Source organism: Lipotes vexillifer, unplaced genomic scaffold (assembly GCF_000442215.2).
Source record: "Lipotes vexillifer unplaced genomic scaffold, Lipotes_vexillifer_v1.1 scaffold1111, whole genome shotgun sequence".
Taxonomy (NCBI): Eukaryota; Metazoa; Chordata; class Mammalia; order Artiodactyla; family Lipotidae; genus Lipotes; species Lipotes vexillifer.
The window spans coordinates 443,453-471,030 of record NW_006795034.1 but is presented as its reverse complement, the minus strand read 5'-3'; the positions used below and the strand labels follow the sequence as shown (position 1 = coordinate 471,030).

General features: G+C 35.0%; 1 protein-coding gene across 5 annotated transcripts in view; it reads left to right on the top strand.

The window, feature by feature from the left end:
• Positions 1 to 27,578, top strand: part of MEF2C (myocyte enhancer factor 2C) — a 170,951-nt gene that overhangs the window by 20,702 nt on the left and 122,671 nt on the right. Inside the window, exon 1 of one of the 5 annotated variants that reach the window (XM_007467385.1) lies at positions 331 to 599. The exons of 3 other annotated variants lie outside the window; for them this stretch is intronic. The gene's annotated coding sequence lies outside the window, so the exon portion shown is untranslated. Of the gene's footprint in view, positions 1 to 330; positions 600 to 27,578 lie in introns of those variants that run through there. One more of the 5 variants, XM_007467389.1, reaches the window with a different exon arrangement.

Below are 27,578 nucleotides of genomic sequence, written 5' to 3'. Positions count from 1 at the left end.
CACCCCCCCCGCCCCCCGCCTTTTTTACGCTATGTTTCAAAGGCTGAGAGCGGCTCGCCTTTTCCCATTCGTCTTCTGTCACTTCCTTCCTGGACGCAGTTTTCTGGACGAGTCTGGTTACTTTTAATCCTGCGGGCCGCTGAGAGCCACTTTCTCCTCCTCCTCCTCCCCTTCCTCCCCCTCCTTCTGCTGCTTGGAGCGGCCTCGGTGCGCGCGAATGCGCGGCCCCGAGCGCGCCTCCCCCGCGCGCGCTCCTTCCGCGCGCGCGCGCGCGCGCACACACACACACACGCACACACACACACACACACACACACACACACATCGTCTCCAGCTCTCTGCTCGCTCTGCTCGCAGTCAGACACTTGAGCACACGCGTACACCCAGACATCTTCGGGCTGCTATTGGATTGACTTTGAAGGTTCTGTGTGGGTCGCCGTGACTGCATGTTTGAATCAGGTGGAGAAGCACTTCAAGGCTGGACGAAGTAAAGATTATTGTTGTTGTTGTGTTTTTTTGTTTTTGTTTTTGTTTTTTTCTGTCTCTCTCTTAAGAAAGGAAAATATCCCAAGGACTAATCTGATCGGTTCTTCCTTCATGTAAGTACCTCTGACATTTCTCCAGGAAATAGAAATAGCCGGGGTATTGTCTCTGAAATCTGCATCATTATATTCCACGGCACTGGGTCTATCGCTGTGCCTCTTTGAAGGCTTGAAGTTGAGGCTTGTTGTGCGTTCTTTTCTTAGATTCCATGATTTCCTTGTGTGTTGCTGAAAGTAACTTTTTAGATAGTCCTATCTGTTTGCCATCAGTTATTGAAATCACTCCTGACTCGTTCTTGTCACATCAGTGTGTTTAAAGTTTCATGAAGTTAGTTCACATCATTAGCATGTTTGATATGGTGGAGCATGTGGAGCCTGGTGGACTTTAATATTTCACAGAATGTTCTGTGACCTTGAAGTACATGCCTTAAGATTTAGCCGTTAGTTCACTGTGGAAAGATGCTCCTATGGGTCCCACTAAAGACTGATTTGCTTTGGGTTATGCTTCTGAGCCACTAAATCTTGGGATTAGTTTGAGCTAAAGCATGGCTGTCTGTCAGAGTATACCTTTGTGCATCTCCTTCCATTACCAAAGTGCTGGCTTGATAGAGGGCTTCTTAACTGGTGTAGACAAAAAGTAATACACTGGCCATGGTAGTCTACACATTTCACAGTTCTTTTTGGGATTTCAGTATGTGCATTGCTCTTTATGTCAAGTCAAATACATAGCTGTTTAAAAACAAATAAGGTTAAGTCACTTAAATTGCCTTCTGTTTGGACTTTGGATGAAAGTTACCAAACTCAGTGATAAAGTTTGGCACAAAGGAAGTATATGTAGACATGGCACATTGTTCATTGTGTTATTAAATATTATGCAAGTATTTAAATTTAATGTTAGTGTTATCTCCTTCCCAGAATATGGCTATTCATTCTTAAAGGAAATTGTATGTCTGAAACATGTCTGAGACTATTCTAGGTCCACTAGTTACCATTTTGGGAGAAAAGCCCTCTTTCTTCACATTTTAGGAATGTGTGTCTTTTGTATAAAATTCCTTTATATGTAAATGCTGACAGTATAAAGCAGAATCAGGCTCTCTGCCAGTTCTTTAACGGTCCTCAGTGGAGAATTGCTTTGACACAAAGTGCATTTTACTATTGTGAATCTGATACTAACTCTAATAGTAACTGTCTTGTGAAATAGTTAGTGACTGCCTGTATTTTCTAAGTGCTATAAAAGGAACTCTAGCTACCTCATTATACCAGTCAAAAAGAGTGACCAGCCTCTTTTTCACTGGTACCTTGCAATAGAATTGCGGTTGCAGAGTAAAGATGTTTATGTAGAATATAATAACTCCAATCCCTAGAGACTTGGTAGGACATGGAAATGTGACCACCTGTGAACCCCATTTAACCTCTGTATGCATACTAATTTTAGCTTTAAAGAGATTGACAATCTCCAATTTGAAACTAAAACATCTTATTTAATTTTAAAAATAATATCAGTTTTGGCCAGTCTTTGAAAACGTTGAGTATGTACCAATATGGCACAAGGAGTTTTGGTTGAATATAAGGCAGTTAATAAACCATATATTTGTCTTCCAGTATATGCATGAAATTATTTATTAAGTTAAAGAGGTAGTTCTAAAGCAAGTAGATTCAGAACTTGACAGGTAAAAGATGTACATGTCTAATGTCCTATCTCAAGAGGGAAAAGAAATCTCTAAAACTAAGTACCTCATTCTCTTTGTAGGAAAGTATATTTGGCTATGTATTAGACTTCTAACTCAAATCTAAAAGTTTTCATCAAAACACACTTTAAACTCAACGTTTGTTTAAGATATGGTCTCCTAGTCGAGTTAAGGAGACAATAGTTGGCAGTTATCCTTACTTCAGGTTTTACTAAACTTTATAAAAATCTGTTTTTTACTAATGTAATTCACACGGCTTTGGAGTATTTGTGGCATATTTTCCAGACTTCTTACTAAAGACAGTATGTTACCTCATTCATTAATTACTCTATTTACATTCTGATTGCTGTGGAATATAGTGAAAGAGAATATTAAAGGTGTAACTTTTATTAAATTTTAATCTGTTTCTGGGGTTTAAGTAACAAATGAGCACTTTATAATAAGTCAATTTTCCAGCTTTCCTGAGCTGTTCATGCTTTAAAAGTATGCAATCATATATGTTAACTTTTCAGAACAGAAACATATCAACATCAAATACATGAAATTTAAATAACAAGGGCTTTACTATACCTTTCCTCTTTTCTTCTTTGTAAACATATTCAATTTTCAAAACTTGGGGGAAGGGGTTCATTCCATTAGGGAAAAGGGCTATCTAATGATTCAAAATTGAATCCTGGAAAAGCATCATGTTTTATATTTTTCAGATGTCTGTGAGTTTCTTCCTTGGCCCTCACTTTACCAAATCAATAAATTGCATAACACTACAACCATATCTTTCCAATAAGTGATTTATTGTACTTAAACTTCTTTTATAAAAAACTGAGCTAAATAACTGCTCGACATATGTTAACATTATATTTCAAAACTTTCTTCTGTTTATTGTAGTATATTTTGTGGGTTTATTTCCCAACTCTATGTGCGGTATATTTTGAGTCTTTGAAATCTCAGAAAGTGACAAAAATGGGGAAATATCTGTGCAGCAACACTTGTGCTTCATAACAACAAAAAAATAGTTATTAAACAGAAAACCCTGGCTTCAGGGACACGATTCAGAACAACATGGAAGAATTTCATATGCAATTAAGGATCACAGAGTGGACTTTAAAGAGACTATTAATAAAGTTCTACTTTTTTTTTTCCAAAGCACATCCTCTGAGAAAACACCACACAAATTAATATCTAAAACTTATAAAAATGCACATATTCATTTTATGAATACAGTGGTTGCCTGGACATAATGAAAAGATTTCATCACTGGTGCTCAGTCTGTGTGCTGCACGTGGAAGGGTAGGTGATTAAGATCCCGTCCTCCGCACTGTACCTTAATCTCATGGGCGCGTGGACTGCCCTGCACTCAGTAAAGCCTGACTGTTCACCGAGATCTGTCATCTTTAGGAAATCAAACCAGATTACAGAGGCGATTCACAAAACCAGGAGCAACAACAGAGTCTGTGCACCTTACAAAAGGCGGATTATGCAGTTCACATGTTATTTTGATAGGTCAAAGATAAAAGCTGATTGTTGAGGAACGGCAAGACACTCCAATTTCAAATGATTGCTAGATAAGTATACCACGACCCTGTTGCTTCATCATTATGAAGAGCCATTCAAACAGTAGAAAACTCAGTTTTTAAATGACAGGCTTTCAATAGTGAAATAAGAGAAAACGTACTTTTTATATACATCCTCATTGCTTTAATTTAAGTTCCATCACTTCCTTCTGAACAGACTTAAAGTTCTGGATGCTAGATGACAGTTTTTATTATACGTCTTAATTGCAGTAGACATTTTCAGAGGCATTGTAGAGAGCACAAAACAGAATTTGCCAGAAATAAAAGATACTCTCATGGTATTGAGTAACCGAGCAGAAAATGCATGGTAGTCAATAGCCATTATGTTATTCTGTTACCAAATATATTCTTTACAAAAATGTGGAATTACATAGTTAATGAATCCATACATTTGAAATAGATCTTGATAGGTGTTTATTGGTCAAATTATATCTATTTCATGAATGTTTTATAAAGGTCATTCTTTACAAGATATGATGTTTTCAGAGAGATTATTTCAGAGAATAAAGTTTTGGTTTACATAATAACATTTTGAAAACCCCTACTCTTTACGCATCCAACTCTACAGTAATTTCTTGCTTCTTTAAAATTTGAAGTCCTTTTTTACCCAACTGATGCCTCCTAGTGTTTCACACAATAAAACACTAATGAGTCACCCATAAATGTAAACATTGCATTTTCATTGCCTACATCTTCTGTGATACATAAAATTAATATTTATGTGTTTAATTTTCTGTGCATTATTATAATAAGATAGGAAGTTCCAGTGAATGAGGTGTTTCATCTGAGTGGATTTGTGGCACACACTAGCAGGTTTTCTTTGACCATAACAATATCTTATTAAGTTTTAATAAGTTTATTACCTTCAGGTCCAGTTTATATATTCACTTTATATCTACTCTTATTCCAAGTGAAAAACATAGGCGGAGTAGCAGAGCTTCCATTTTGTAGGCCTGGAAATTATATAGCTGAGCTCATCCGCAAATGCCTGATGAACAAATTGCAAAAGGACTAACCATTTCATTTAAACACTGGAATACCTTAAAAGAGATATAAAATTTTGCTCACACTGTTTCTTTACACTTGCAAATTTCTATGTAAAAATGGAATTAAAAAAAAAAGAGGGTTTAGGAAAATTAAAAGTAAAGATAAATGCACAGATTCCCACAAGTATGGAGTGTGTCTCTTTATTAGAAAATAACAATTAAAAAAAACTTGCTTTGGGAGCATAGTATTCTACATAATAGAAGGAAAACTTGTTGGAAGACAATTTATGACCAGAAAATTGTCAAATGAGGTGGAAGTTAGTGGATACCAACTTTGATGTGAGTTTTCTGTCATTAGGATGGTGAGCGTAGACTTTCAATATTCTTGCACTTCTGTGATTTCAGACAACTTTCTGATTCTGCTTACGAAAGATGGATACTTCAGTTTCTGAGTATTTTTTCTTTAAAGTACTTATGAAAGAGAGGAGGCATTCGCCTAATGTCTTAAGTTCAAAGGATGCCCTCAGAAACCTATAACATTTATGGGCCTCCTCCTGAGTTGTCATACGACACACAAGTGCACAAAAACACTCACAGATTTCGTCCACTAACACAAGTGTTCTGAGCGTCCAAACATAGACACTAGGCTGAGACTGAACGTAGTTCATTTCCGTTACCTCTGTATGCATCAGTTAGTTGTCCTGATTCAGAACACACGCACTTTAACAATAGTTGACTCTCATTTAAGATTTTCTAATTTGGTCAGTAATACAGTGCTATTCCAATTCTGTGCATGTTGGACATATTTCAAAGAATGTTAGGGGGTGTGTTTCTTTCGTTCAAGGAAGCAAGCATGTAGAAAGGGGTGGACCTTTCCCACAAGAGCCACATTTCTTCCCTTGGAGAATTGAAGCAAGTATGCAGTATGTAAGTGAATAACAGCATGAGAAAGAAAATAATTTCTAATCATGTGCTATAGTTAGTGAGCAAAGGAAACTGTCAGGTTTTTCTTAAAAGCAGTTCTTATTGATAACCTTTCTCACACTGAAAAAAGTCTATGCTGAAAAAAGTCTGAAAATTTTGTTATTTTAATATTAACTTCTATAAAGTACACTAGAATTAATTTTTCTCAAAAGAAGATTTCAGTAGTAACTATTTTACAGATGTATTGAGGTATAAAGAAGTAAAGAGAGCTAAAAGCACCCATTCCCTATCTCTCTTAAGAATAAATAGATAGCATCAATGTTCTTATGTTAGTTGTTTTTGTCTGTGCAAGAAAAATAATTAAAGAAAATTCTGTAACAAAGAATACCATTGAAAAAATAAGATTATAGAAAAGATTATCCAATATAGCATTATCTCACATTTCTTTGGTATTATTTTAACATTAACTACAAAAAGGAAAGTCATATTCCTACTAAGTATGGAAATTATATGATACCTGTTGTATACATATTTGGGTTTGAGGTGATAACATGAGTAGCATTCATTTGTCATCACCATAGTGCATTTGTTGTACATTGTCATTGTATTGCCTAAGTTAAATCTCTGTATTTATTTTAAAAATATAACCAGTCATAAACAAAGTTCAAAGTATACATGAAGATTATCTTTTGAGGATATTATAAACGAAATTGGTGATATTACAAGCGATAAAAACAGTAAACTTATTATGGGCAGATTTCCACAGGAATCATTACTCTTTAATAATGCAGATGTTATAGAGACTTTATTAATTCTTAATGCTCTAAATCTGAAATGAATGGAGCAATGTTGTTCATCCTGCAAGTGGTTGCGATTTATGTAGAATGACAGTGCAGATCTTCTAGTAATGATTTAAGTAAAGTACCTTAAACTTGTTTCTAGAGACTGGAGAAACTGATCTCTGAAGCAGTCCCTGGTGAGAACCTGCTTTTTCCAAATAGTATCCCGAGTGTGGTCTGGTTTTCCTCTTGTATCTTGTTGTCATAGATAAGATGCACAGGAAGAATTCATATAAATTGTTCTTAGATACCATGGATCTCTAGTATATTGGATATAAAAAGCAGTAGATAATGGTCTTGATAGAATGCAAAGTGTTTTTTAAAACAGCTAACAACTATCCCTCTTGCTTTTTCACACATCTGTGATTCTTTCAGCGAGTTAGAATGATAGCAAGAGAATGCATCTTTCCCCGAACCCCGAAGATAGGCAGCTTTGGCTTAGATATGCTTATTTATTTGCAAAATTAGAAAATAGATTCAAGAATGTAAATAAGTGGGGACAGACAAGGAAATTAGTCTACTACTTAATAGAGTAAACATGACTTTTTTTAACCTTCTAATTAATTGTTGACCACGCGTGAGGTATACAACCAAGGCTTATTATGGAAAGCTGGTATTATTGCTGAATGTAACATGAGGGATTGGGATTTCTTTAAAGTAATTTTGAAGATATGATTATTTAGCAGAAATATTCACTGGAGCATTTTATTTTTAGAAATCATGGTCACACAAGGAAGCCTTTATAGGACCGACTACCTAATTGCAGTCAAAAATCTCTTTAATGAATGAACACACACACACATACAGAAGAACACACACATTTTAAGAATATAATGGCCCTATATTTTTCCATTTTTTTGCCACATTGTAACTGAACAGAATGTATGTGTCTAAGCAGATGTTTTAAGTTATATCCTTCATGTAGGTGAGTCTGTAAATGTACCATTTAACTTAAATGGTTTTGTGGGAAGGTAGTTTGAGGAGTTTAAAAAGCGAAAAAAAAACCCTCCAGCTACTATAGTTTCAGCTCTTTCTTTTTAAAAATAGTAATTATACTCAGGATAAAGAGAGAAAAATAAACTCTTTTAATTCTTTGTAACATCCACAGTTTCTAAGGTAGAGGTCTGATGTATTTTTATTCCTGAATATGCAGGGCAGGTACTGGCAGCAGAGCTACAAAATGAAAACTTCCTGGCTGCAGACCAGATACAGCGCACAGTGCCACATCATAAACTTCCCCTCTTCTGTCTCGGAGTGATTTCAGCCCGATGTAATGTCCTTTATTCCCCTTGCGTAGGCTAAGGACCAGAGGGCCTTCTTCCTGGGCAATCGCTTTGGGAAAGGAAAAGCATAACGTTTCCCTTCTATAACTTGAAAACTCTGCCTCTTAAATCACTAAGACATTAACTGCAAAGTGGATTCAGTATGTTTCCTTTTTCTTCCCATAGAGCAGTTTAGAATGCCTAAAACAATAGGTGTAAGATAGAAAATGAGCCCTCTTCTCACCCTCCCTCCTCCAGCACATGCAGGCCCAATCAGATGTCTGTATTTTTTTGTTTTGCAGAGAAAAATATAATGGTTTCTTTTCAATGAAGCCTGTGCATTATATTCCAGATATGTTAGGTCATTTTGTGATGCAAATTAACATTGAATGGTTTTTGTACTTATCTCGGGAAATAGCAATGTTCTACCACAATACGTGGCACTACAATAATTTTTATTGATAAACACTCACACTTTTAATGATTACTAGGTCAAAATACAAAGGGAGAAAATATGGGCTTTAGTTTTCAGATTTGGTTTATACTCTTCATTTGAAAGGTACTGTGTAAGTAATGTGCTTATTACTATGCAAAATACATCAGCTTCTAAATATCTGCATTAATATTCTTTGCATTTGAAACTGTAGTCTGAAAACTCGTACTTCTCCTTATAAAATAGAGTAAAAAATTGTTAAAACCAGTTTTTAATTACCAGTTACATTTTCAGCCGTTACCAGTGTGATTTTTAAAAATAATTTCTAGCTGCCATGGCTCCTTTCAATCAGTGGTAGAATTCTTATTTGTGTGAAGCGTGGTCAAATTACTGCCAGCACACCTTTCTAAAACTAGCCTTCTCTTGTAGAAATTTATTAAGTGAGAGCCTTAAGTAGAAAGTGTTACTACATAATAAATATTTGTTCCAACTTTATTTTTAAATTAGATTATTGAGTTAATAGTATACAAATAGCATATAAATGTTAGTTTATTTATTAACCCACTAAACCAATTATTAATTGCCTATATAAAATTTACCAGATAAGACCAACAGTTAAATGTAATTTAATTTTATTTCTCCTTAAACTAAAATAGATAAGAAAGATAATTTTAATTGTGTTTGAATATCAAGCAACTATTTTCTGTGGATGCAAATGTTTCCTAATAAAATGTTAAGAAATTAACACAACATGGATCTTAAAATGTAAAAGGTAACTCGTAAGAGTATGATCACGATGGCCTATATTCTTGCTGTAGGTGTTATGAGCAAGTGCCCTACACCTGGCACACTTTCAAGGCCCATTAGCAAGAGGAAAGAATGTTAAACTTTTTTTTGCATATATTAATATACATAGGAGTCAATAATTTTTTGACATTTATTTCTTAGAAAATTAAACATCCTATTTAAAAATTCAGGTTCAACCTTTAAAATTATGCTTTCATTTAGGATATGGTACGAGACTTCTTTATCTTGGAATTCTCCTGAACCATAGGATAATTTGAATCATCACCACTAGATAAATATTGTTAGACACATTGCAAAGTTTCAGTTGTTCAGTATGTGCACTGGATAAATTTTTAATCGAAAATGGATTAGCTTGCTCTATAAATATTATAAAACTATACATGATTAAAACATTAATCTCTTGGAGGTTAATCTCTTGAAGTAGGTAAATCTCTGGGCAAGAATTTAAAATTTTTTAAACTGTTCATGAGTAAATTACCAAGTACTTTTTTTAAGCTGCCTTATTTCTATTCACATTTGACGAACCTTACTAAGTTGTCAGACGGTCTTCTTAAGTAAAGGTTTTGTGGTTCAGAAAGTTGATCTTTTCACCCTTCTTCTGTAACAGTTAATATAAATATGATTAAAAGGTATAAACCCAGACATAGTTTCATCAGGATTATTTTTCTTAACTAAATGAAGACGAACAAACCTGGCTATTTTTTTTTTAAGTGTATCTATTTGTTCATTTCTAGTATTTATCAAAAGACCACTTTTAACCTAGAGTCTGTCTAGGTTATAGGTTAAGGAAATAATTTTGACTATGTTTTTTTTTTCTTTCACCTTTGAGTTTTTCTCCCCCTTACATAAACCAAAAAGAAAACTTCACAGTGGCATTAATGGATTTTCAAAGGGCCGGGTAGGATACTCTGAACCATTGCTTGTTTCCTTACTGTCCTTTGGTTGAAATGAATGGGCAATGTCCCTGCTAGGACTATTTGATCTTTCTTGAGTTAGTGTGAGCACTATATGATATTTTTTGACTTCTCTCATTTTTTAGCTTCAGAAATCAAAGAATTCTTGACCTCGTTCTTTTCTTCCTCAATTTTTATTGTTTTTGGATTCTCTCCTGAGTTCCCATCTTGCTTCAGAATATTTGGTATTGTGAGAAAGCAAGTGCACTTTTAACTTGTTCTGACTACACGTGTGAGATCATAGAATTGTTTCAGGTGTTAACTTACCTTCTTACACTTGAGAGATTGGTGTGGTTCATCACAGCCCAATGCCATGTCACGAAAGAGCTCCAGACACTGATCTTGAAGCAACAAAGGCTGCAGAATGGTCTCTTTGTAAGGAAGCACTGATGGCTTTAGAGTCAGTGAATGGTATGTCCACAGCAAAAATGCATAGCATTATGAAGTCTGAGGAGATGGTACAGTTATTGGACTAGTTGAACCAAATTATGGCCTTGATTATGTTAAGTGAAGTGTTGGGCCAAATCTCCAAGTTGTGTGTGTGTGTGTGTGTGTGTGTGTGTGTGTGTGTGTGTGTGTGTGTGTGTGTGTGTGTGTGTGTGTGTGTGTGTGTGTGTGTGTGTGTGTGTGTAGAGGGGGAGAGGGGTGGGGAAGAGCAAAGAGAGTGAGACAAAAAGCCTGAGAGGATGAGGATGAATGCAAGTGAAAGAGAAAATCAGTTCTTTTGATTTGCAGACATAGATAATTTGAAGACCACATTGCCATACTTAATACCATTTCTTTAATTTTACATATGTATGCTATTAGACAAACAGACTCATAAGCAATACAGAGTAATGGTTAAGAGCAAAGACCAAACTGGGTTCAAAATCCACTCTTCCATTTACTGGTTAGTGGCTGTAGGTAGGTTATTTAACCACCAGAAAGCCTTGGTTTCAGTAACTGTAAAATGGGGATAATAATACCACCCACCTCTTAGAGTTGTTGTAAGGATTAAACAGGATAATACATATAAAAATGAAAGTAAGTGATGAGTAATTAGTAAGTTATTATCATGTCATTATACTATATTTTAATCATTTTATCTTCCTGCCAATGATGATCACTTAGAAATGCTTGGTGGAATAATTATTTTGAACTTTCTTTTTTCAATAATACTTTCATACCATTAAAATTGAGTCACTTTCAGGGCAAGTCTCTAATTCTGATGTTATATGAGGTCAATGCTAATGATCACTCAGTACAGTATACTCCAAGAAAATCAAAATCTCTCACAGATCAGATGTTATTAGATAAATATCACATTATTTTTAGAACTAGAAATGGAAGCAAAGAAATAAAATAATTTCATCTATGATTTTTAAAAGTCATTTATTGAAAGTTCTGAATTCCACATAGATTATTGCTTAGTTTTAATAAAAATTCAGTTTGGAGGAAGTGTTTGAGGTACATAGAGTTATTATGTGGTTTTAATAGTGACAACAGCCTCACCAAGAGTTCTAAAGGGTTTTTTTTTTTCTCTTAGCATTAGTATTAACCATTTTTGAAGGATTTATTAGTATTCTTTATTTTTCTTATTATATAATTTTGATTGTATGTGGAGATAAATTAATTTGTGAAGAATAAGTGTCATTTTACTCATCTTTCTATTCCTTCACAATCACTCTTGCATATAATAGGTATTCCATAGATATTTGTTGAATAAATTAATAAATATTGTTTACTTGTAAAGATAAAATGCAATTTTTATTGGAATAGTTAAAAAATAAGTAAAAGACACTTCTATCATCCTTTTTTCCCCAGATTTGAGGGATTGTTCATTTTAATTATAGTTTGTCAACTTTGAGATGACAAACAAATGAACTTATCTTAATCTGGGTATTTTCTTTATGTGAGAAGAAATATAGAGTGGTACAGAAAATGCAGAAATTTACCTGAGGATTACACCTTTTGATAACACAAATAAACAAATTTAGGTAAGATGTGGATGAAAATGGGAATAAATCTGGTCTCAGAGTCTGCTTACCACTTTTTTGTTCAGCTTTTATATTCACTTAATTTCTCAAAAAAAATTCATATTTTAGTTGACAGGTAGTGTCGATGAGGCCTGCCCCATTTAGACAGCCTGTGGAGTTGCAGCCACTTGAAATTATTCTCATGCTCTTGAATAACACCCCTCCAGTGTGCACCTTGCATTTTGGCTCTCTTTTCTAGCCCTGTTTTAATGCCTGGCTAAAGAGTGCTCAGTGCAAGGAATACTTACAGAGTGGACTTCCCTATGGTAAAACAGCATGGACAGCTCCCAACACTGCAATCAAGGATGCCTCTAAAAGCTTTAATTTAAAAAAAATAATAATAGTAATAATAAGTCTGCATGAAGATGATGGAGCCCTCTAAGGCACATGGGCTTAGAGAATTATTCCCATCTGCAACCCCCTCCCCCTGCTTAGTAGCCCTTTCCAGGGTTATGATTACTGGAAAATGGCTGTTAATCACCAGATTTTTTTTTTGACTGCAGCTGCTTCAGTCAGACTACTAATCTATTAAACAACTTCGTCTCCAGTTTAAAATTTGCATTGTATACTGTATAGAATAAATTTTCATTGTAATCAGAGCATCCAAGAGAACTTCCTGATATGATTTATAGAAGCACATTTGTTTTTATGTATGGACCTCTCTAGTGCTATTGAGCCAACTGTTTAAACAATACTGTGGTAGATCAGCATAAAATCAAATGTTGTAGGACTATTGAGTGCAAGCAGCATTTACAATAGTCACATTTGCAGAATGTTTGAAGTGTGATATCCCTAGCACTTGGCAATATACTACCCATATAATACAGAACTTAACCCAGATATTTAAAATTTGACTTAAACCTGAAAAGGTTTTTAGAAGTTTAGCATTCTCTTACCAGACTGTGGTAGAGTGGTTTGGCCTCTTTTTCTACCCTAATGCTTATTATATTTGCTATAATTTGAAGAAATAATCCAAAACCTGAGTCAATATTTAGTGCAAAGAGAGGACAAACAGTTCTAATTTACAAAGGACCCTCCCTTTTAAAACACATTCTTATATGTTAAATTGACAGGCTACAAGAGGAGGTTGGATGAAGTTCATCATGTTGGAAAGAATGTTTCAATTAAAGTTGAGCACTTTCTCTTCCAGGTCTTTTTTTTTCTCCATTTTTTATTTGCTGTGCCAAGGTATCCATGTGCGTTTTTCCACTGTCATCTGGCTCATTCCCAGCAGATGCACACAATCTGTTCTGCTGTCACTAACAGGGTTCAGTTTATGAAAAGAATGTGTCAGAACATGCCACTATAGTCACTTTTACAGGTTTTTTTTAAGAGTAACTGAGAATATATGCATTGCCCTAGTTTTATTGTACTCAGCCTTAAAGAGATTTCTAAGAAACTTTTATAATATTCAAAGGCCAAAAGCTTTCTTCCAAACATATTTTTGACCAAATATTTACTTTTCATTAAAAATAAAATTTTAAAAGTTCACAAACATCTATAATGATGGACAGAATGTATTGTTTTTAAATTTAAGAGTAGATTTTTATAGGAATGTTTAAAATAAACCAAAGATTTTTATGAAAAATCAAATTTCCAATTATAAAATTTATTTTATAATCATTAAATTACATATACCAAAAACAAGCCTACTTTCCTACTCAACTCAAGGATTTATTTTTTTAAATATTGTGATATACTATTTAGTATCAGTTATTTGACTTGACAGATAGTATTGATTTCCTTAAGTCTTTGATATCATTAAATTTAAAATCAAAAGCAGTTAAACTATCAAATACACTCTTATTCTGTATAAAGACATTTGATAAACTGTATTCTCAAAGTAATGTAACATTTCTCCTATGTAGGTGTTCACATTTTAAAAGCATAATAGGTAAATATTGCTGCACTTAATTTTTACTTGCTAAAGTGTCTATTCCTATCAAAGATTCTGAATAAAAATTCAGAGTTTTGTTGTCTTCTTCATATAAAGCAATTTCTCTGGTTTTATGTACCAGTAAAGAAAAACTGAGCAATGGAAACTTGCATTTATTCCTGAAATAATGAACTTAATAAGTTAGCAGAATTTGAAGTTTATGTGTAGTTAGTACATACTGCATATATATGCACGTGCAGATAGATAATGGACACATTTACATTGTGTACAGATCATGGTATTTAAGTATCTCCAGAATTGAAGATTTTTAAACGTACTTAAGTGCTAATTGTAGATTTTTAAAATAATTTTTGATATGAAGATCAACTCAGAGTTCAGGAAAATTAAACATTTTAAATCAAAGTTATAATTCATATGAACTGAAAATAAAGATTCAGAAACTATATCAATGAATAATCACATACAAATTAAGCATTAATTATATATATTTATATAGGAAAATTAGTTATTAGGTTTCTGCATAAAGAAAATTTATGAAATACATGTTAAAATGTAATTTTTCTGATTATGAAACTGATATATTAGCACATATGGAACTCAAGCAATACACATAAAGAGACCTTTTTGAAACAACTTTGCAGATTTTAGCAAGAAAATAATTTTCTTGGCACTCAGTGGCTCTGTTGTTACATCATATAGATTAATTGCTAAATTGTCTTTCTAGAGTTATATCAAATGATTGTTATAGTAAGTTTTCTTAATACCTGAAGAAAGAAAAATCCTTGTTGATTATATTTCAAATATAGTAATGTATACATGTCTATCGTAAGTTGATTTTGTTATATTTTTGATGATGGGAACAGGGCACATATATTTAAGATGAGTGACAAAGGTCAGTTCTTGAGGTCACTTTTTCTTGCCAACATTTTAATTTATTCATGACATTACATGTCAGATAACTTTAGTTTTTAACTAGTCTGTAGGTATTTGAATTGTTTGGTTTTGGTAATCCTGAATATTTGCTCTTGGGATAAGAAGGCTATTCTATACCAAGAATCACAGAGAGTGAACTGAAAAGAATGTTTGGTCAAACCCCATAAGATGTCGGGCCTCTTACTCATCCCCTCAAAGCCATCAGCAGCAGGGCTGGGTTAGTAAAATAGCCATTGTGCATTACAAGATGGTAGACTTGACCTCACTAACTACTGCTGGTATTGGGGAAGGAGTCACAGGGACGGGAGAAAAACCAGAATCTTTTCTTTTGCTACAATCTGAATATACAGAAGATCATTTCGAGACAAAACTCCGTAGGCAAACTTAATTATACTTATCCTGAAGGACTAATCTTTAAAATCCGCTACTTATCACTCAAAGTGTAAATACAATTCTAAATTTCATTGGGGAAAAACTGCTTATTCCTCTTAGGGAGATTCACAGAACTTAAGGAATATTTGCCAGTATGGTTTGCATAGTGAAATACTTTTATTTGTTTATTTATAAATTTATTTATTTATTTTTGGCTGTGCTGGGTCTTTGTTGCTGCGCACGGGCTCCCTCTAGTTGCGGCGAGCGGGGGCTTCTCGTTGCAGAGCATGGGCTCTAGGCGTGCGGGCCTCAGCAGCTGTGGCTCTCGGGCTCTAGAGCGCAGGCTCAGTAGTTGTGGCACACGGGCTCAGCTGCTCCGAGGCATGTGGAGTCCCCCCGGACCAGGGCTCGAACTCGTGTCCCGTGCATTGGCGGGTGGATTCCTAACCGCTGTGCCATCAGGAAAGACCCTGTGAAATAATTTTTAAATACCAGATCTTGCAAAAAGATAGGCCCTTTTATTTAATAATTCCTTACAAAGAAATAATCAGATTTTTTTTTCCTAATTTTATTTTTAAAAATTAAGGGAAGAGGGCTTCCCTGGTGGCACAGTGGTTGAGAGTCCGCCTGCCGATGCAGGGGACACAGGTTCGTGCCCCTGTCCAGGAAGATCCCACATGCCGCGGAGCGGCTGGGCCCATGAGCCATGGCCGCTGAGCCTGCGCGGCCGGAGCCTGTGCTCTGCAACAGGAGAGGCCACATCAGTGAGAGACCCGCGTACCAAAAAAAACAAATTAAGGGAAGAGCCATTTCGAAGCTTGAAATTTTCCTGGTTCTCTAGAATATAAACTGTGGGGCTGGTTTATCTCAAAAATGCTTTTGAATTTTGCCAGTTGCCTCAATTTCCGACATGGATACCACCCTGCTTTGTGGTTGGGAGGTAATTCTTTCTTTGCATTTGCTTAGTCATAGGTCTTTTTGGATCAAAGAGAGCTTATTTTTGTAAAGCTGTCCCCAAAATATGTATTATTCATAGACAAGAAACCCATCAAAGAGTCTCACTGCACGGGTAATGATAGGTTAGACTGCAGTGACCAGAAGGCTCTCCACCAGCTTTCATTGGGGAATTTAAAGACAGTTGTAGCCTTTTTCCATCTGCATCAACATATGTTGACCAGTTGGTTTTCAATTCTTGCTGGCTTGGTGGCTGGAAGTAAGACTGATCTTCTATAAATATAATTGATACTTTCAACTATGACTTAGGAATTCCACTTTTACTTTTATTCAGCATCACTACTCAAGATGTCTCTAAATTCCAATAACTTTTATGATATGTGTAAAAAGCTTGTATTATTAATTTGAAAGCATTATTAATTATAGCTATTTTTAGGCAATAACAATCATAGCTAACTTTCTTTGAGAGCTTACTGTATGTTTGGGCACTGGTCGAAGGGCTTGAACACTAACAAGCATTATCTCATTTTTTCCTCAAAACCAAACGATATAGGCACTATATATATTACTATCCCCATTTCACAGATGAAGAAACTAAGACAAAAATATACAACTTGCCTAAAAGTCATCTACTTTGTTAATGGCAGAGCTACAGCCTCAAACTGATAGCCTCCAGAGTTCACTGTCTTACCCACTGTGCCAAAAATCTCTCAGCAATGAGATAAGATAAAGGAAATGACTGAACAATAGAAACTTAATTTTGCGTGGCGTAGTGGGGAAAAGTGTTCAGTAACCCCAGAATGACATGATTATAACTATGTTTGCATGATATGTTAGTATGGTTTTTAAAGAGAAGTGAATTAGTTCTTGGTCCATGATATGGTTCCATATTGTTAACCTGGAAGGGAAAAAGTATATATATTTTTATCAACTATTTGATAGATTTTCTTTTCACAAGCAATGTCTTATTACTATTTGTGAACATAGATTTTTCCAGTTATAGTATTAGCTTTAACTGAAATGTGAATGCCTAGTTTTATGTCATCTCCATCTAGTGACATACAGTTTGCTTCTCACTTTTTGAGCTGTTTTAATTTTTAACCTTTATTTGTAGGAATCATAGTAATTTATAGAGTTTTAATTTAAGAATGTAAGTTGTGTGACAGTTTGTACATGGATATTAAATGGGTTTCAGGAGTTAGTTCATTTAACTAGTGCAGGTGCATATTCTAGAGAATTTTTATTTCAAGCACACCTTTTAATTTTCTCATTATAGTTAAAAAAGAAAAATAACAAAACGTTAAAACCAGAGATAGATTTGGAAAACTGACAAGTTAGAACAACTTGCATCATATTTGAAAACTAGGAAATGTTATATCAAGTTTATTCATCAAATGCATGACTTTTATTTTTTAATCGAATATTTCTGTGTCCAGTAAAAGGCCTTTTGAAAAAGGAAAAAGATCACTTTTAGAATTTTACTAGGAGAAATAATATAAACTTTCTTTCTTCTAATAAACAGTTTTCTTGTTTTTTCATAAAAGCATTACCATGCTCTTGACTAGAAGTGAGGACAGAGAGGCTGGCCAGAGGCCAGACAGGACTCAGATACTTCTGAATTACCAGATGCATACACTTTGAACTGCAAAATTAATAACTACTGTATCTTTACATCATGGATTCGTTGACAAATTTCTACAGTGAACTTAAGTAACTACATTTGGTTCCACCTTATTTCACTGTTGAGGAGAATCAAATGCGTATTTGGATTACCATGCAAACACCAAAATAATCTGTGTTCTCTGTATTTCACGATGCTTTCAGTAGAAATGTGACTTGAAGATTTGAGAATTAGATGTGTAATTTGGAATTAATTGGTTACAACGATAAATGGCCTCCATGTCACTTTGTGGTGCCCACTGGCAAGGGGGAGTTTTGTGTGCTTTATGCAATATCAAGTGCCACTGGTAATGCTGCGTTCATTCCTATCTTCCAGACAAAACAATAAGGCCAGTTAGTGTACTTGCTAATTTGATTTTGGCTATAGTTGTTTGAATTTCTTCTTTGGAACCTTCCAACTGTAAAGCACACTCTTAAGACTCCATAAAACGCCAGATTTTATTTAGTATCCATATACAGCAACAAGTATTCTAAATGCATAGGAAACAAGAATTCACTGTTGAGGCCTGGATTACCCTAAGACTGGGGAGGAAGTAATAGCTCTTGGCTAATTCTGTAAATGATAATTAAATACAGTTATTAGTAATATTTTCTGGAAGTGGATTGTGATGTACTTAATATTGCATTTCGAAAGCCTTCTCAAAAATTTTGATCATTGAAGGACTACAATCAGCTAACAATTTCTCACAGAATCCTTTCAAAAACTGAGCTGTAATTGATCTTGGGTATATGTTAAGTGACAGGGTCATACGTATAAAACATTGGGTGTCCTTCATACAGTTAGTTTAGAGCAGTGGTTCTCAATCGTGACTATAAGAGAGCTTTTAAAAAATGCTTGTGCCCATCCACCTCCAGATTTGGAGTAAATCAGCCTGCTGTCTCGGCATTGCTATTTCTCAAAGCTATCTGGGTGATTTTCACACGAAGTCTGGGTGAGAACCACTATTTAGAAGATAAATGTGAATTTTGAACTTGGTCATACAACTCCATGCATTCTGAAAATTAAAGAAACAAATAAGCTTATAATTTGAAAACGATCTTGGGCTCTGCCCATAAAATGTCTAGTGCTATTCCCCAACACTTCCTCTTGGACATCAACTGAGAATTTATTAATTAATCAGTCAGTTCATTCACTAAGTGTTTAATGGGAGGTGGCTTGCTAGGTGTTAGGGATACAAACGTGAAAGATGGAGTCTCTGTCCCTGAGGAATTCAGTCTGATGAGGGAGATGAATGTGCCAGATGCAATTGTAAATGTAATGTAATCACCACTATCTTACAGGTATGTTGAAGGTTAAATGCTTAAGTGATAGAATGTTCAACTTTTTCAGGAGATGACTGGTCAGGTCAGTCTTCACTAGAAGAAAGGACACCTAAAGTGAGTCTTAAATGATGAGTCAAATCATTGGCAGTATTCTGGAAAATGGAATTTTTTTGATTCATCTCCCCTCCAAAGTGTAACAGAATTTTGTAAGTTTTTTTATATGGCCTGCCTTATTCTCAGCTTTGTCTTCCTTTTTGGAGAGGCTGTCCAAGGCCTTGTCCAAGTCTCTTTTGAAATTGGGAGCAGCTAATGAAGCTAAGAGGATGGTAGTGGAAGTAGGAGGAACCTAGCTAATCTGCTTTCCATTCTCTGGTATGACAGAAAACCTCCCTGTTACAGATCTGGAGGTGACTTGAAGGACTTGTTCTTCCTCCACACCCACTCAGGCCTTGTTTCCTGGACACAGCTGAAAGGAAGGAGGCCCTGACCCAGGTCCTCCCCTGCAATTCACTGTTTGGACAGGGGATGTGGAGCAAGTTATGAATGAGGGAGAAGAGCACCAACAGTGAGATGCTACCAAGAATACTTCATATAGTGGAGACTCAACTTTTATCTCCTACAAAAAATAATTTTAGAAAAAAACTTCACTTGGTATTTTCCTGTTTTTTCTTGTTTTAAAATAAATCAAAAATAGGGCTTCCCTGGTGGCGCAGTGGTTGAGAGTCCGCCTGCCGATGCAGGGGACGCGGGTTCGTGCCCCGGTCCGGGAAGATCCCACATGCCGCGGAGCGGCTGGGCCCGTGAGCCATGGCCGCTGAGCCTGCGCGTCCGGAGCCTGTGCTCCGCAGCGGGAGAGGCCACAACAGTGAGAGGCCCGCGTACTGCAAAAAAAAAAAAAATCAAAAATAGATAAATAAAAGACTTTAGGGGTGTCATACCTTATGAAAAAATCTTGTGTACTTTAAAATTACTCTGTAAAGGTACTCTAAAAGGAGAGAATAAGCTTGTAAGAACATGGCAAACCATGACTTTATAAGACATGTAGAATCCAAGAAACTGGGCTTGGTCTTTCTACATTGCCAAACAAACATAAAACACACACACACACACACACACACACACACACGCACATACGCATGCACGCACACACACACACACAGCAGCTTCAGAAGACAGAAAAGGCAAGACATGCAGAGGAAATAAATATACTGGTACTACAAGTTACATAGGAAAATGTTGCATTTCTTCATAGCAAGCTTTACTATAAAATGAGCCACATCCAATTTTATGTAAAGGGGGGCTTAGATGGTGGTCTTAATTTTATAATGGAATAAAATTCCAAGTCTGTAAATAAACTTTTCATTCCAGCTTCTAGGCCATGTTATTTTCACAAACCAGATTCCTCATGAGATAAGCCCAGCTTCATATTGGGAGAGAGGAGGGGGAACTGGACTGCACTGTGTGATTAATCATATCCCAGTGACTAGAGAATTAAATTCGCTATGAAACACTGGGAACTTTGATCTAATGGACTGACTTTTTCGGAAGTCATAAAATGTACTGAATTTGGTCTTAGATAGATAATGCATTAATATCACACATACAATTAGAAAATTATCACCTTGAGTAAATTAACTATACAGCGTTGAATTCAATTAGCATATTATTAAAGATTTACAAGTCAATAAATATCGTAAGGTGCGTTTATTTTTTTAATGCAACTGGAAACTCTCCAAAAATTCAATATGATCCAGATGAAAACAAGTGATTTTATTAAGCCCTCGAAAGTCCTCAATGCTGGTTTTGCAGGAAAGGGGCATATTTATCAGTACTGTTTTATCTCAGAAAGGCAGATCTTTCTATGATTGCAACTTATAAATCTGTTGAGAGTCAGCGAGGTTATCCAGATGAATTTTTTTCTCACATCATGCAATAGCTGAGAAGCTCTTTCATAGTAATCAGCTCAGAAATAGACTAGTAAATTTCTAGAACGTATACACCCAAATTAAATAATGCTACAATATACCTGTAAAGGGGTGCTGTATTTCTAAGAGATTTTAATAGAGTGGACTTCAGATCTGGCTTCACATTCGAATTCTTGGAGAGCTTTTAAAAAATAACAATGCTGAGGAACCAGCTCCAACAATTCCAATTGCATTGGTCTGGGCTGGGTCTAGGGATCAGTAATTTTTGAAAGTATCTCAAGTGACTCAAGTGTGCAGTCAGCGTTAACTGTTAACATTCAAAATCTTTAGAACTTTGGATCATCTTTGAACACTAAGGTGAAGTATAAATAAGGAACATTAGGATTACCTCCCTTCTAGCTATAAAATTGAGAAGAAAATAAATTGATTTCTTAAGTTATAAAAGGGAAATTATCTCCTCTGTACAATCTTCCTTTTACCAGTTTATGAGACCAGCTGCATCATTCCAGTTTCTAAGTTATTGGCATTTCTAAAGATGAAGTAACAGGGGAAGTGATGAACTTTATAAATAGACTGCATGAAGTATTTGGCATGAGGGGTCAAGATGTAGGCGAAGCTGGAAAAAGACTTTAGCTTGTGTGTTAGCCAGAGGCCAACAGTTGTTAAATTTCCTTAAGAAAGGGAAGAGGAAGAATCCCTTTAAGAACATAATTTTTTTCTTTTTCTCCAATGTGTAGTCAGTAAAACCCAGAGAGAAAAAAATGTACCTTTCAAGCCAAAATTAGGTCATGCCAACCACAGCAAATTTGGAAGCTCTACTTCAAATGTAGTCTTGCAGGATTGCTGTGGATCATCTTAATGTCATGCACGTGGTAAGGCTGACGCTTCCAGATCATGGCTGCGGGGCTCTGCTGAGCAGGCCAGCTCTGCTGACTGAGTCTGACCAAACCCAGTTAGGTTGCAGTTGGCACACAGACATGACGTGACCTAAGGTTGTGTCTGAAAGGTATGCTCTGGAATATGGCATTTTTTTAAGGTGAAAAATTTACAGTTTCTAAAAAAAAGAAAAAAAAATCACGTAACGGTTCATTTTGTTTTGCTTTATGATTCTAGAGGGGGAAAATGTTAAAGGAAACAGGGAATGGACCAATCTAGTATAGTGGCCTGCAGGCACAGCTTCCTGGTAATTAGGAGGAGGTTGCCAAAGAACTACCTCAGCATTAAAGAAAGAAAGAAACCTACAAAGTTTCATTCACGTATTCACCTGTTCACAGAAGTGGCAGGATTGTTCTTTTTCCAGTCTTGAGGGTTGTGGGAGAAAATTAGAAGGCACTTCATTCATTTCATTGGCACTTATCATTACTAGAACGTTGAGTCTGCTGTAAAATGCAATATATTTCCATTATGTGAAAGAAACTGCTCCTTTTTTCCTACCTGCAGAACATAGTACTTTTGGGTGTTTCTATTCATTATTTGAATGATGGACTGGCCATAAAAATATCGCTTATTTCCATTACATAACAGAAATTTATACTCTTTTCTACTTGCAAAAAGTATTTAATAAAGTGATAAGGCCTGTAAGGTTTAAACATTTTTATTGTGGGATGCGCTAGAGAACTTTACTGAGTTGTGTAAGGAAAGTGTGAGTATCTGTCATAGTATCCCATGTGTCTGTTATGTTCTCAAAGAAAAAAGCTAAAGTCTGTCTTTTGTTGAACACTACTGAATCCATCCCCACCAAAAAAACAAAAACTCAAGAGTTTTGGACTTGTTCCTAAATGAGCACATATATTTGCAGCTGCGGTCTTTGTTGCCATTAGCTTTACATCTGTGTCATACCTGCAGAAAGTTTTTCTCTTCCAGAATAACTTTCCATTGTGTACAGTTAGTTGCATCAGTCTAGTTTCCAAGTTATTGACATCTCTTAGGATGAGGTAGCAGTGGATATATAATATTCTATCTGTTATGAACTGGGATATTGTGCAGGAGATTGAAAAAATAAAAATACTCTCCTTCTATTATAGAATAGAATTTCTGCATTCTTGAATTACCTTATATAGGAACTTTCATGGATCTTAAAGGAAGATCTTGAATGTGTCTTGTGTTGTCGCTGCATGTCTTGCCTTTTGAGTAGGGACTCTAGTGTGTCACTACACACCCAATAATACAGTCAAATCCCCCACCTATGAATAATTTGGTCCCCTCAATTTTTTTTATAATTGGAAACAGATAATTTATTTTTCATGGAAACAGTTTTTAAATGGCTGTTAACTTCTCACATGAGCCCACAAAAACCCATTGTACACTTACAGTAATTCTTTTTAAATAGCAGGAAGCCATACAGGTGTTGTAAAACAAATAACTGAATTACACTGTCCAAACTTTCCTTCACCAGTAATGCTTAGCCAAAGCAGTCTCTGACAAGGCAGGTGGAATTTTTGTGGAAATAATGAAAATAATTTCTAGGTTTCACAATGTAGTCTAGTACATAGAGACCTCAGAATCATATGCAGTGTTCCTTTAAAGTGCAGAATTCCCACTGCCACCTTCCTGGGGAGACCTTTCAACAGATGATTAGAATGTTTATTGGAGTTTAAGGATTACTGCTTAAAGATCGGAAGTATTCTTAGTTTATCATTTCTTTTTAGAATAGCTTTCTCTGTTCAGATATATAATAAGCATCACTCTAAATGTTTTATTAGTTATCTTCAGCTAACACGTGGAACATACAAGAAAGAGAATTTCTCAAGGGATAACTGAACAAGAAGAGAACAGAAGGCGAGTAACAAGCATGTGTGCCTGGATGAGAGTGCCTGAGAAGGATTTGACTAAACTACCATTAGGGCTTGGGCACTTGGGCTCCGGCCTCCATACCTTATCAGTTGCCCTCCGCTGTCCTCTGTGGCCCCTAATAAATTCTTACTGCACTGCCTTCTCCAGGAATGTCCCAGGTCAAATTTAAGGGGTTTTGCCCAGGTTCCCAGAATCTAGGCACATGCCTGCCAGGCATATGGTTAATAGATACTACTAAATGAGCAAATGAATTCTGCCACTCACTTCCTCTGAATTATAATCTCTGTGGAGTCTTGTTCGCTTAGGGCCCCTGGTATGACCGGGAAAGTGCCTCAAACATATTGTAGATGGATATTCTACATAAATTGAATTGAATTGAAGAAAAATTTGGTGAGACTTGAATTTAGAATTTCTCCTAAGCCCTGGTTGTGAGGTGATTTGCATGTGTAAGAAAGTGGAGATTATGCATTGAGTTTATTTGAATTAGACGTTTTACAAAATGGATTTCGTGATCAGAAAATGCCTAAATTTGTTGAAATTAAGTTAACAGAAAGAGAGTACCTTGCTGCATAGTTTTATGAGTCTAAAAAACAGTACTCCATGTATTTAACTCAGAGTTTTTGTTGGTGGTGCTTTATTAACTTCATGGTTTTTAAAATCCTCCTTTGAGATTTTTCTCTGCACCGTCTAGACTTGGACCATAATTCAAATTGCAGGAATATGAAGGAAGAGAATAAAAATTCATGGCAACACAAAGTACACTATTTTATTCACTGCCTTCTAAATTACTCTACTTATAAACTCAACTAGGTATTTTATTCTTCTCTATTAGAGAAGAATAAAGGAAAAATATCCAAAATTATTAAAAAGAAAGGTATCACCTTATTACTTCATATAGTACTGTCTTAAAAACTTTAATGATTCTTTTCTAGAAAGTAAAGTGATTTGGGGGAGTAGATAAAAATTATTTTCAGATTATTTAAGAAAATAAGCTTGAATATGGAATATATTTTAAACATTTTTAAATGTGTCTCAGAGTATTCTCTATAGCATTTATCAAGAGTCTTTCAGATCCCAAAGATGAATAATGGTGAGTAAAAATAAAATATAAGACAGAGAAAGAATTCCGAAGCCCCTTTATAAGTTTGTGTCTGCTCTTCAGCTTTATTCAAGGACAGCACTGGGACTGACACGCTTGCAAGGTGCCTCCCAGTCTGCCAGCTCATCTCTCTTCCCGCATACAGAGCCACTTTGGAGAGTAAACCACACATAGGATAGGTCATTCCATTCACATAAGTACTAAAATTGGAATGTGTTCTCAGAAACACAGAAGTAAAACCTTAAAGACTCTACTAAAGACAATTAGGATTCATTGCAGTCCTTCTTATCACAATAGAAAGAATGTCAACTCTTGTGTCTTCAGTAACCATGCTTCTCAAGGATTTAATGAAATGATATATGTACCATAGCATTGTAAAATGGAAATCCTGTACAAATATCAGTTATTCTTCACCTACCTTAGATTGTAAACTCCTTGGGCTTGGGGACTGCACCTTATTTGTCTTTGTGCTCTCTCTGGTCTAAATAAGTCTGTTACACATAATAGATGTCCCATAAATGTTTGTTGAATTAAATTGAAACAAGTGAATGAAGGGTAATAATTGTTCCTAATTCAAATGAGAGAGATTTAGGAAAAACAATTAAGTGCTACCACTATGAAAACTTTCCCTTTGGAATTATCTTTCCTATGCCCGACTTTTGTAGAATTTTATGTGTACCTATTTTATGGTACTAACTTCTGCCTTGTACTGAAGTTCATGTATAAATTATCTTTCCCAGTTTTGTAAAATTTAAGCTCTTTGGAGGACAGAGATGAAGTTTTATCAGTCTTGGTATTCAGGATATACTCTCTGATGGATTTATAATCTCTAATTTAACAAATTAACTTTTTGCACCAGATCTGCTATACTACCTGACTGGCTGAACGATGTTGATCATAACCAAAGATACTTCCTTGGGGTAGGCGTCCAGTTCCTTTTGTGAAATACTACTGCTTACTAGTCTATGAACCTATGGTAATCATATTATTTATTGTATACTAATACATATTTTTACAGCTGAGGAAACTGAAATTTAGAAGTCACATAGATTAAAACTTTGGTCTCTGATTAGAAAGCATGGTTCTTATATAGCTACAAAAGAACTGCCATCAGTAGCCTTTATTTCATTTCATATGCAGTAATAGATGAATGATGATTCTGCATCTTTCTTACATTATAATATTATATTTCTTAGATTTGCCCACCATATAAAAATTATGAATTTTTGTGGTTCTTGTTTATGTCATGAGTGAAAGTCATGAGATAATACTATTGTAGCTGATAAAACAATGTTGAGAGACACATTTGTGATTCATTAAAAGACATAGTGTAACTCATTGGCCCAGTTTGGAGTTTAAGTTTTATCCAACTGATTCACGTAAGTTGGGGGTTGTTTTGTGATATGCATCTGACTAGGTTGATCTCTTATTTCATAAATATATGAGGAACCAAGTACATTGGAAAGGGTTTATATCTTTTGTAAACCCATTAAGTCAACATCTAATGAAAGCTATTCAAGCCTTTTATTTATTCCATTGCTAGTTAGTTAGCATCGGTATATGATGGGAGTAAGGAAGACAAAATGATAGTCAAATCATGAAGTTTTATTCTTCACCAGCAATCTTCATGATACATTTGTTTCAATGATACTGTTATCTAGAAATGATAGTCATTTTTATTTTGCATAGATTTCATTTATACAGGCAATTCCTAATTACCTGTATTTATTTAAGTATAGCAACTTACTGTTGGTGTCAATTTATTGAATGTCTACGTGTTATGTAGCTACAGAACATTTCTTCTCAGTTGTCCTAATGGAAGATATTTGGCTCGCAAGAGTACACAATTGTTTGATAATTGACTTTTGTTCAAGGGTGTACAAGTCCAGCCTAGAAGACCTCATTATCCATTAGGTACCCACCTCAGCTAGAGCTACATTTTAACACTGCATTCTTAAGAGCAGCATACATATCATTTTAATTATCACTTGGAAATATAATAATTATGATAAAAATCCTTGTTAAAATTTTTTTCTTGTTGTATAGTACACTTATTTCAAATGATAGTTAATGCAGCCAGAAGCCAGTGTTTAAATAAATTGAACATTGCCTTGAATGTTCTTTTACAGAAATTGACTTTAGAGTATGATTCTGACTCTTCTGATTCTTCTCTCATTGTGTTTCATGTACTTTCTTCATCTCAGCCTCCATCTCTACCACTGGTACTTTTAGATATGTATTTTTCCTTATATTTATTAATAGAAATAGCTTTAAAATTAAAGTTTTAGTTATATAAAAGAGATATAAGATACATAGTAAAAGACGTGTGATTTGTTTTTAAATATAAAGTTTGACTCTCTTGCTAATGAATATTGAATACACACTTCAATATATAGTTCTAAAATTGTTTTAATCATGTTATCATATCTAAGAAGATACTAATAACCTTTTGTTCACAACTATACTATTAACGAATATAAAGAATTCTGCATAAATTATTTCCATATACAATCACTTTTAGTCATTTAATTTCCATTTGTCTTTTTGGAGATGTTGCAACCTAAAAATACAAATACAGTTTGATAGTTTGTATTCTAATAGATATGTAAATCCCCTACAGATTGAGTCTGATTGTATTGGTT